We start from the raw sequence: 12,217 nt of genomic DNA, 5'->3' as shown, positions 1-12,217 counted from the left end.
GCACGTGCTGTACACGTTCACATGGTGCTGCCCGGTCAGGGTATGACTGGACACTTATGCTGAGAGGGCAGCTGTTCACGGTTCCAGGGTGTCGGGAATGGGGAGGTCAAGTATAGGAGCTGTCTGGGCCCAGTGACAGGGCCCCTGACAACCACTTCACAAGTTCCCGGGATGCAGCTGTGGAGAGAGAGTTGTTGAGAGCCACTCTGAGGCTGTGGTGGTGGCAGGGAAATCGGGGGCGAGGGGGACGGGGGGCTTGAGGAAGGAGAGGTGGGTCTGAGCGCTGGCACACAACATGCCTTGAGTCTGCATTACCTTTAGCTGCTCCATTTCTTCTGGCTTCAACTTATCCCGCACAGAGTAGGGAACAGCGGAGGGGCTGACAAAGACAGGTATCTGCAGGAAGAAGAGGTGGGGTAAGCACCAGGAACTCTAGTTCCAAAGAAGACAACCAGCCCCTGGCCTGTACTCCTTCCTCAGGATGAGGTACACATAACGACCTCGACAAACACCTTTCATCTCTCCTTGTCACAAATCTTGTAGCTGACATCCATCAGTGCACAGGCAGTGCTAGATTCCGGGACAAAGAACCGAGCCGCATTTTGCATAAAGTGGAACTACAGGGATTGAATGCAACAGCAATAGTATCAGAAGCCAACAGACCCTGCTGAACCAGGTCTCTCTCCCCCCCTTCCCTGTGCCCAAGCGTCTGGCTTTGGCATCCTCTCTTATGTCCACTGGAGTGAAGGGGACACTGCAATGGCTCTAGATTGAGTTCATTAACCATGTCCTGTCATACTTTATCCCAGAAGGAATCTAAGGATGAAAAGAATGGATGGGAGAGAGGACAGACAACAGGGAATTTAGGCTGGAGGACAAGCCTTTTCCGGTTCTTTTCCGGCCTTCTACTGAGCTTGAAAGGGCTTCTAAAGAAGGGCCCACTGGCAAGATTTCTTATGGGTGTGCTTAATATGCATTTCCTAAATACTCTTTCTCTCCAGTAAAACTCTCTTCCAAATAATCAAGGTGTCAAAGATGATCTTCCTTTTATAAATTTCCAAGAGATCCTACCCAGTACAGATAGATGCTGCTTGCCCCTCAGACAAGGTCTCCAGAGGCTCGACCCTCCATCTCCCAACTCAGCTTGCCAAACTGAGACCTCCAATGTGGAGCTGTTCCATATCCTTGGCAGTAGTTTCCATTTTTGCTTTGAGACAGGCTCCTCCATTCTCCTTAGAGTCAGCCTGTTCCCTTTATACTGCTTCTCGGAATCTGCCCTTAGATGAACAGGACTGTTAACTCCTGGTAATAAAAAGGACAGATTACAAACTGTCCCCAGAGAAATAAACCAGCATGTCTACATGAGACCAACACAACTCCCCCTGGCTTTTCTCTCCTGCACATTCCATAGATTTTTCAGGATACTCACTGTGACCCTGAACCAGCTCCCTGGGGTTCCATCTTGTGTGTCCTCCCACATTTCTCTCTCCAGAGGTTTCCTGTTTCTCCACACAGTCATAGGCGTGTGGCCTTCACTGCCCCATCTCACTTCCCTCTTGTTGCCTCGGATGGTACAGCGAGAGCTTCAGGGGGGATGTAGAGAGAAGGTGGGTGAAGCGCCATAAGTGCTAAGTAAGTCTTCTGTACACCCTCGTCTCTTTGACACCAGCACTACAATTAGGATTGGTCAACCATTATTTCACTTCTAGCATGCTTCTGTTTTGCAGTGAGAGAAGGAAGACAAGTCCACGGAGACTGCAAGGGGTGTATAGTCCCAGGGACTGCTGTGCAGAAACCCTGCGGCCTGGTCACTTACTTGCTTACTTCGGAGTCCTCCTAGACATCCCTCTTCACCACATTTCCATCATCCTCCTGGAGGTGTGAGGGCTGAGGCTCACACCCATCGTGTTCATAACGAGGGCTCCTCTCTCCAGAATTACCTGGGGAAGAACTCCAACCTTTCTTTCTTCCTTGAGGTGGTCTACCACCATCACTGAATTCTGAAGAGAGGAACAAAAAGACAAGTTTGAAGACACATCTGTGGTCCACTTACCACGTACCATGTCTTAGGCTCACAGGATGTTCGGGCAGGCAAAGTGCCAACCTGGCTTAAGGGACCAATCCCACAAACCTCAGAAAGGACACTCTTCTTCCTGTCCAGAGAGGACAGCCTTATCCAACAGATGGCACTGTCAAGGCAAGAATCGAGGAGGAGCAGGATGAGGAAGATCAGGGCAAGGAGGAGAAAGAGGGAGGAGAAACAGGAGGGAGGAGAGGACAACTGCATTGAAATATTTAAAACAATGGAGCAGGACTGATAAAGAACCGAGGTGTATGAGTCCATGGGTTAGACTGGACACCAGTCATGTACATAACAGGAAGGCACCCGAATCATGCTTTCTCTCAGGACTTTCCAACAACCACACCAAAACCTCGCTCGTGCCTCCCAAATCCAATCAGCTACCAAACCGATTCCACTAACAACCAGCAAGCTGGCTGTACTTCGTTTGCCAGTGCACTAGGAGCTTTAATGTCAGGTGGCACTGATATAACAGTCTCCTGAACAGTCTCCCTTCCTCCAGCCTTGCCCTGAACAATGCTCTGTTTGAAAGAGCCAGAGTGAGCTCTCTTTTGGGCCAGCCTGAAATGCCTTTCGGCTCAGCAGGCATCTCTTCCTCACTTCAGCTCTTCTATAAAAAGTGTGTGAATGATAACCTGGAATGATGTGTCTACCACCATTTCCAAGTGTTTAGGGCTTCTTCTTTTTGCTTTCTATTACTGGTTTCTAATTTGACTCCATTGTGGCCAGGGAACACACTCTGCAAGATTTCAATTCATCTTTTTTTAGTTTTATTTTTCTTAATAAATTTCTTTCTTTATTTATGGCTGTGTTGGGTCTTTGTTGCTGCTCACGGGCTTCCCCTACTTGCGGCTAGTGGGGGCTACTCTTCGTTGCGGTGCCTGGGCTTCTCATTGCGGCGGCTTCTCTTGTTGTGGAACATGAGCTCCAGGTGTGTGGGCTTCAGTAGTTGTGGCACACAGCCTCAGGAGTTGTGTCTCGAAGGCCCTAGAGCGCAGGCTCAGTAGTTGTGGGGCACAGGCTTAGTTGCTCCGCGGCATGTGGGATCTTCCTGACCAAAGCTGGAACCTGTGCCCCTTGCATTGGCAGGTGCATTCTGAACCACTGCGCCACCAAGGAAGTCCCTCAATTCTTTTTGAATTTGTTGAGGTTTGTCTGATGGTCGAGGAGTTGGTCTAACTTGGTGAAGATAGAGGCCCTATGGGAAAAACCTGTACTCTGCTGTTGGTGGGTGGACTGTTCTATTTATGTCATGTACATCTCTTAGTTTACTGTGTTATTCAGGTCTCCTGTATCCTTGCCTATTTTCTCTCTAGGAATTTTGTCCCTTGCTAAGAGGGAGGTGGGTTTGGAAGGCCCCCACTATAATTATAGGTCTGGTTCTTTCTCCTTTCACCTCCATCAGTTTTTGCTTCATGTACTTTGAGATTCTGTTGTTTGGTGCGTACACATTTAGGATCTTTATGTCTCCCTGGTGTCCTGATCAATTCATAATTCTGTAAGGCCTCTCTGGCTCTTGTTCATTTTCTTTACTCTTACATCTACTGTACTGGATACTGAAGCCACAGGCACGCTGAGAAAGTGTGCTGGCTATACCTCACCTTGTATTCACTCCTAGGAGTTGTGTTGCTGTTCACCCCGTCACCCACAAATTCTCCCCTCCAACATATCTAATTCACCATGGGAAAAGTTTTGGAAGTCTTTCAGCACCTGCAGAAATAAGATCGTGTCAATTCTCTCTCCCATAGGTGGATTCACTAAGGCTATTTTATTTTTAACACATTCCACTGAAACAGTGAACCAGCAGATAATCATTCTAGTGGCTTGTGGGGAGGGAGGATTATGGTAATTAAACTGTTAGAAACCAGCTTCCTTTGGGGTGTAATACTTAGGGTTCTCTAGGTTTGTGTGCTGTGCCTTTTGTACATTAACTATTCCGTGCTGTCTCAGGGCACACTTATGAGTAAAGATCCATCTACTGCTTATCACTCCATGATGGAGTGATTACGACCAGGCCTCAGATGACCTCCTCTGGGGATCCGTTGCTTTCCCTGTGTGGCCCGCTGTCAGGGCAAACCTGCTACTCACAACCTTGGGACTTACCCTGTGTGGCACTGGAAGTGAAATTAAACACAGATAGCGCATTTGACCCACAAATGCCACTTGCTCAGTCCCCAAACCTCGGAGGGGGCCTGGCGTGCTCTCTTTCTCCCACACGCCACATCCAACTGGTCAAGAAATTCTCTCGGCCCGTCTCCCAAAGTATGTCCAGAAGCCAGCCACTTCCCACCACCTGAATTACCACCACGCTGGCCAAGATACCAACATCTATCTCCTGGACTGTACTGCTGTCCAGCTGGCCCCGCTGCTTTCATCCTGGCTCCCTTACCTGTCTGTTATCAACGCAGCAGCAGAGCGCAAGTCAAATCATTTCACTCCTCTGCTCAACACCACGTAACAATGGTTTGAAGCCCACCAACATGTACAAAAGCCAGGAGTTCATAATGATACACATCAACAATAACAACAACAAAGAGGACGCTTATTGGTGACCTTTGGAGAATGCCAGGCAACCAACTCGTCTTCAGGAAAATCCAGCAATGAAAGGGAAAAATTCACATATTCAAGGGAGCAGTAAGGGCATGTGGTCTACGTACAGTGTATAGGAAGAGTCAGAGACATTTGCAAGAACCCACAATACTTCCGAAATAACGTTGCCGAGGGGAAAGCATAAAAGGGAGCTAGCTAACAGCTACCGCAGTCCCCCGGCTGACCAACTACCTCAGGTGCCTCCACAGGGCTAGAGACCTCCCTCAGCAAGGTGATTCAGACATTGGAATCTCAGGCATTGCCTTGTTTGGGAACTCTTCCAGGAGAGTGGGTATGTGATCAAAAGCCACAGAGGGGGCAACACACACACACGCGTGCCCACACACACTCACACGCACACGCATACATTCACTTACTGACCACTTGCAACTCAGTCTGATCTCTGTCTCTCAGTCGCGCTTCCAGAATCAAAGGTGATGACAGGAGTATTATAAAGCAACTAGTGCCTCCCACTCAGGCTTCCTGGGTTGCCCCTCAGGCTCCACCACTTATGACTGATCCTCCCACAAAGAAATAGTAGTTAGGATCCTTTATGACATCATGTGTACTCATATGGCAACTTCCTGTGTCATTTTGGAATTCTGCCTACATCATTGCGATGCCACTGAGTACATGGCAACAGCATCCCTGCTATGGTAGGGAGAGAACACGATGAAAAGTAATCCTACAGTTGCCCAGCAGAAACCAACGTTTGCTCAGGGTTGGGTAGACTCACTAGATATCTTTGACCTCTTCCCAAATACCCCATGACGATTGTATTCACGGTTCCTTCTCAGGCTCACAGGGGTTAGATACAATAAATGTTCCACGATTCTCAGCATGTAAGTGGCAGAAGGGGAGTTGTGTCTTCACCTATCAGTCTCCCTCCACATCCTAAGGGTGCCTCCAGCTACTGCACTGGTTCTCCTTTAACGGTGAGCTTTCAGGTCTCGGGGACAGATTTCTGTGAGCAGACCTGGGATGATGTTTTGTGACCAGGTGCTAGTCGCTCCTGCTTGGGTGGGTCCATGTACCTCGGACCAAGTGGAGATATCTTTCTTCAAGTCGAGGAGAAATCTGTCTGGATCACAGGGTTTGCAGATTAGAAATCCCTTTGGGCTGGCAATGCCTGGCATAGAATAACAACTAATTAATATCTGTTAAATGAATGTGTGTAATAGTGACTTGGGATCATCAACAAAGCCACATTTGAGAAGCCGCAGATCTCAACCATTTCCACTCACATCTATTTATTTCAGACAAAAAAAGAAAAACTGGGCTTCAAAACTGTTTCATAACCTGCTTATAAAACTAGCATGTGTTGGGCTTCCCTGGTGGCGCAGTGGTTGAGAATCCGCCTGCCAATGCAGGGGACACGGGTTCGTGCCCCGGTCCGGGAAGATCCCACATGCCGCGGAGCGGCTGGGCCCGTGAGCCATGGCCGCTGAGCCTGTGCGTCCGGAGCCTGCGCTCCTCAACGGGAGAGGCCACAACAGTGTGAGGCCCGCATACCGGAAAAAAACAAAAAAAAACTAGCATGTGTTGATTCTTGCTTTTGCAAAATTAATATTTTTCATTCATGTATAGTTGGAAATAGAACTGAGCCCCACCCTGCTAACACTAAAACTACAGCTTTTCTGATCACAGAAAGGGAGGTTTCTGCAAAAAGTGGGGACACAGAAACAAAGAGAAACTTTCCTTGAATCCAGCAGACACAGCTTCTTCCAGGATGTCTGGTGGGTGGAGGAAGAAAGTTCCGGGCCCACAGGCATGACTGTGGGTGCTCAGCTTTGTGACAGACAATAAGCGTGGCTTACTTCTCAGAGGAAGAGAAAAGTGTGAATGTGCATGGGTGTGTGTTAATACTTTCTATCATAAACTTTTATAACTAGGTTACAGATACATGTATTCCAAATCATGTTGGTACATGCACTGCCCCCCAAACTGGGTCCTACTCTACATTTTCTGGATCCCACTGTAGTACATATGACCATTTTTTGCTCCTTGGTCTTAGTCTCAATATGCTCTTTAATGATTGTTTCCCGTATTGGTGTTTGACTGATTTCTTTAAATTGCGCAAGTACTGGGATAGAGTTCTCTGTGCCAAAGAAAAAGGGAACAATACCCATGGGTTGACCAGGGATATCGAGCATCCCCAGTGGTGGAGGCCAAAGAACCCAGTGGAGCACAGCTTGGGCTTCAGGGTAGGTCCAGGACTTGAGTCCCTGCTCTTCTGCCTCCCAGAAGAACCACACCAATATTTCTCAATGTAAGACATAGTTTTCTAAGGACGTGTGATGATAGTTACAGCAGTATGCATTTCCGCTAACAGTGTATGAGAGCCTAATTGCCTACAGTATGCTTAAACCATTCAGAAGTCATTCCTATACTTTGACACAGACATTTCCCTTTTTGAATTTATCATACAAAATATTTCCTGCCCAAATATATACCTACAGCTACACGGCTGTGCTTTGCAGGCTCTTTGGCACAGAAGGACGATGGGACCAGAGTGGCTGCTGTTGTCAGAAGAGGGGCAGAAATGATTGTCATTGGAATCAAGCACAGGTGGAAAAGAAGGGACGTGAGTACCTGACATACAGAGTGTAAAGGCCAAGGGATGGATGTAGGGGCCGGAAAAATGAGCCTGAACACTGGGAAGAGAATGAAGCACAAATGAAAAAAGCCTCTAAGGACTGAATTCATCCTGGCCATATGCACTCACCCTCTGGAAACCTTCCTTTCTTTCCATGTGTAGCTTGTCTGTCTCTGTTACTTCACCTTCAGTTTGAACACCAGAGAAACAGTTCCCACAGAGTCTGAGAAAGGAGAGACAGTACAGGGCAACAGCATGCAATGATAGGCCTCTCAGACGGAAGGCTGGAGGTCAGGGCATCTTGGTCCCAGACCCCACACTCATCACTGCCTACCCGACTTTGTGAGTCCCATCCCAGTGCTCGTTTCAGTCTGAACACAGAGTCACACATTAATGATTATGGGCAAAAGATTTGAGGTCAGGTCTATAAGAGTTTGAATACGGCTGCTAAATTCTATGGTCCAAGGCAAGTAACTTGGACCTGATGCTGACTCAGTTTCTCCGTCCCCCCTCCCCTGCCAAAGTGAAGACAGTAATAGTTTCTACCTCGTGAGGTAATTGTGAGAATTGAGTTGGTATAGGGAAATACATGGAAAGCCCCTGAAGAAGTGCCTGTGACCTAATGAGCACAACAAGTAGGTTATCAATTCCTAGGTCAGGTACCTAATGCAGTATCTGCTGTTCAGTAAGGGATGAATGTGTAATAGTAGCATTTGATGTTATGAGAAGGAAAGTGGATGGCTGTGTGGGGGCAGGTTGCAGTGTCAGCTACTAATGTATCTTATGAAGTGGCAATAGTAAAACTGGGCAGCCGCAGTGGGATGCAAACTGACATACTGTTTAAGGGGAACAAAATTAAAAGTTCACAGCTTGAAACAGGCATCTGGAGGGATTAATGAGGGGGGAGCTGAAGTTCCCATTTCCAAACGTTGCACAAGGAAAGAAAAAGCATTATTGTTCAAGAATGAGTTCGGGTTTGAGTGGTAGATTACAAAAAGCAAGACAGAATATTCCTGACACCGTATGATACAATGTGAAATAAAAATGTCAGGGTATAAAACTGTGTATTACAGTATGGTTCCTCAGAAGAAGATATTAATGAATGTTAATGCTTTTATGGTTCCTCAGAAGAAGGTATTAATTAATGCTTGTGTTTTATGTGTAATTATAAACATTAAGAAGTCAAGGCAAAGGAACGCGTGAGAATGTCAACTATGTTTATAAATGGGTGACTGGAATGCACAATAGTTATTCGTTCAGATCTATGCTTTGCTTGTATAAAAGGATGTTTGTGTCTGGGTCAGTGTCTTCCCAGGTGCTTAGGGTGAAACACTATAGCTGTTGGCTCCCTACGCAGCATAACAAGGACAAATTATCATTGATAAGCAGATATGAGTATCTCTTCGCTGATTAATAAGCTGCAACACTTTACATGACTCACCCAACTTTTCCTGGTAACCGGTTCCCTACATGTAAAAATCAGGGGTTAGGGCTAACTGCCAGCTTAATCAAGATATACACCACATACCACATTCCCTAAAGGTTCTCAGTTAATCTCCTCTTATTCCTCTGGCCCCATGCAAACTTTGATCTGCTTTCCATTTCCATATATTAGCTTTTCCTGCTCTAGAGTTTCCTATAAATAGAATCACACATCCTGCACTCCTTTGTGCCTGGCGTCTTTAACTTAGCATATTTTTTTTTTCTTGAGATCCACCCGTGTCCTTGCCTTTTCATTGCTGGGTAATACACCATTGTATTGATTTGTTTACCTTTAATGTTGTTTTAATGAAGTTTCTGGAGGAAGTGAAAGTACACCCTTGTGTTCAATCAGCCATCTTCCTGGTCATTGTTCTGTTCTTATACGATGGAGATAATTTCAACTTTTACCACTCCTTTATCTCTCTAGGGAAATACTATCTTTAGGTCTTTTCCAGACTTTTCTATTTTTCCTATTCCCTCAGTACCAATCACTCCATTTGATGCATTTGTTCTGTCCCTTCAATGCTTACCCTGGTTTGTGAGCATCTCCTGAAGAGAAGACTTCACTCTCCGGTCATTCCTGGGCGCCTGGGTGCTTGGTTTTAACCCATACCTGGCTCTGGGCTCATCAGTGGTTTAGCCTTCCTCCCTGACATTACCACTGGTATCCCCTGCCTTACCACTGTGTCTTCCCATTCCCTCCCTCCCTCCCTCGCACCTTCCCTTCCTTCTTTCCTTCCTTGAAGGAGAGCATTCTCCATATATTACATGGGAATTCTTATTTCATACTTTCCAGCACGGTTATGTACTTATTATGATTGGAATACTGTATGTATTCATTACTGGCATATTATTATTCAAAAACCACAACTGTAAGATTTTAAACTAAATATTGTAAAATACTTGCACTCTCATCATTAAAATTGTTCAGGCAGCTCTCAACCTTGTTTACACACTAGAGTCATTGGGAAGTTTGGAAAAAATCACTAGCGCCCACGTACACCCATAACACTTAAAATAGATTTGCGTGCAGACCCAAGCAATCACATTTTTAAAACTCTTCATGTGATAGCAGTATGCAATAAAGATCAAAAACACTATGTTAAAAGGCATCAGCTTTGTGGTTATGCTTGGCAGAAGACCTTAGGAATGCCTGCCACCTCACTTTGCTGACTTTCCACTCAGTGCTCTTTTTGGGGACCTAGTGATTCCATTAGCTTACAGTGGGGATTGGTAAACTATGGTCCATGAGCCTGTTTCTGTATGACCTGCAAGCTAAGAATGATTTTTCATAGTCGAATGGTTAAAAAAATCCAAAGAAGAATCATATTTCCTGGCATGTGAAAATTATTTGAAATTCACATGTCCCTGTCCATATATAAAGTTGTATTGGAAGACAGCCATGCTGTGGCTATGTCAGCTTTTGCTATACAATGCAAATCTAAATTGCTCCATCAGAAACTGAAAGACCTGCAAAGCTTCAAATATTTGTCATCTGTCCCTTTCCAGAAAAAATTTTTTGAGCCCTGGCTTAGAGCAAGTGTCCATAAAGCAATTGCACAGTAACAGCGGTAAATAGCTGACTGTCCCTTTGATAAGCCTGGGGAGAAGTTTTACTGTGTTTACGTGTAACTTCATTGTAGGGTCTTTCCTTAGTATTCCACTCATTGATCGTGTTCTGGGTCAAGTGTGGGAATTGAGTAAGGGAGTACCATTTGCCATCACGATAGCTCAAGTCACCAGATCTAGAGCTTGACTTATTTATTTATATGTTCTTATATTTTATGATAAATAAATACTTATTTATATTTTATTTATTTTTACACTGATCAAATGCAACTTTGGAGTATTTTCGGATATTTCAAGATCTACGGCATCTGTTGATCAGTAAGGCACCTTCAAAGATTGCTGTAGGTCAAACCAGTGTGACTACCTTTCCAGCCTTGCTGCTTATTAAGGTAAACAGCACTCACCTTGAGGCAGGAGGTTAAGTGCTCCTACTGGGCCTGCAACCCCAGGACTCAAACATACTCCCTGAAATGAGGGGATCTTCCATCTCATCTGTGGCCTACACAAGTCAGCCACTTCAGAACACCTGGAAGATGAAGATGCCCTCTGCACTAATGTGTTTCTCAGTGCTGTGGGGCAGGGAGCGTTGTCTGAGTCCCTAAGAGCATCTATTTGGTCCACCGACACATTGACTTCAAAGGCATTTCATTCAAGTGCCCACAGGCGACAACTCTTGCAACTGTTTCACCATTGTGTGCCATGGAACACCAATATTTCCTCCTCTAATGTCAGTTGGAGCCTTACTGTCTTCAGATGCACCTAAGCCAAATAACTTTGCTCAGAATCCCATTTCCTTCAGGTCCCTTGGCTTGCAACCAATTTTGGTGTCAAGTACTCTATCAATCAAGTTTCCCACTTGCCTATGCCAGCTATTCATCTAATAGCTATTTAAGAAAAATAAGATGTTGTTAATGAAATATATTACATAGCTGACAAAAACTCTGTTAGGGCCAGAAAAGACGGCTTGAATGCTATGCAGCCAGAGGAAGTCCATTCACACTTGGGGAATGTTATAGCTGAAACACCACTGCTGCCTGTGTGCTAACTGACATGTTTGCATTCCAGGCACTCTGCTGTGACTGCTCCATAAGAACCAGAGACCCCTCCCATCATACACACTTGACCATGTCACTGAGCCATACGTGGCTCCCATGTCATTCAGTTACGCCTCCAAGTCTCAGGATGGTATATATGCTTCATACAACCAAGATCCCATTTAGAACCCGATCTGTAAGGGGTTCTGGTTAATGTGTACAGAAACACACACACAGACACACACACACACACACAGACTGGTTTCATGTTTTTGCTCTTTGGTCACTAAATAAAAGGAAAGCATATGAGTGTTCATGTATGTCAGAAGAGTTGCCAATGGTATCCAATTCATAGTTGATTTTATAGAACGTTATAATTTTTGCCTTTGTAAAAGTTATATTCAGAATGCAAATGGTACTTTCTATTTGTTACAATTATTTTGTGTATATTAGTCTTATACTCAACAAACTTATTAATCTCTATCATTAATCTTAATTTCCTTAGCCTCTTTTGAATTTACATGAAGGTAACTCTTGACAGCTTTATCTTCACTTGTACTCATTTATTAATTCACATGAGTATAGATGCATATATACATTCTGGCTCACTGTACTGCCTAGGAGATGCAGTATGATGCTAAAACAAAGTGGTCATGTAAGTCATCATTGTCTCTCTTCTGATTTTAAAGGGAATGCTTCCAACGTTTTGCTATTGAGTATGATGTTTGATGTTGTTTACCTTTTTTTAATATTTGTTGTCAGTCTAAAGAAACATCTTTCTATTTATGAATTGCTTAGAATTCCTGTTATTGTCAGTTTTATTGCTGGTTGGTTATTTCTATTTTTGTAGGCCTTTTTTTACTCAAT

The sequence above is a fragment of the Kogia breviceps genome, unplaced genomic scaffold, assembly GCF_026419965.1.
Source record: "Kogia breviceps isolate mKogBre1 unplaced genomic scaffold, mKogBre1 haplotype 1 scaffold_311, whole genome shotgun sequence".
In the NCBI taxonomy this organism is placed as follows: Eukaryota; Metazoa; Chordata; class Mammalia; order Artiodactyla; family Physeteridae; genus Kogia; species Kogia breviceps.
The sequence above is the reverse complement of the archived record's forward strand: the minus strand, read 5'-3'. Positions refer to the sequence as shown.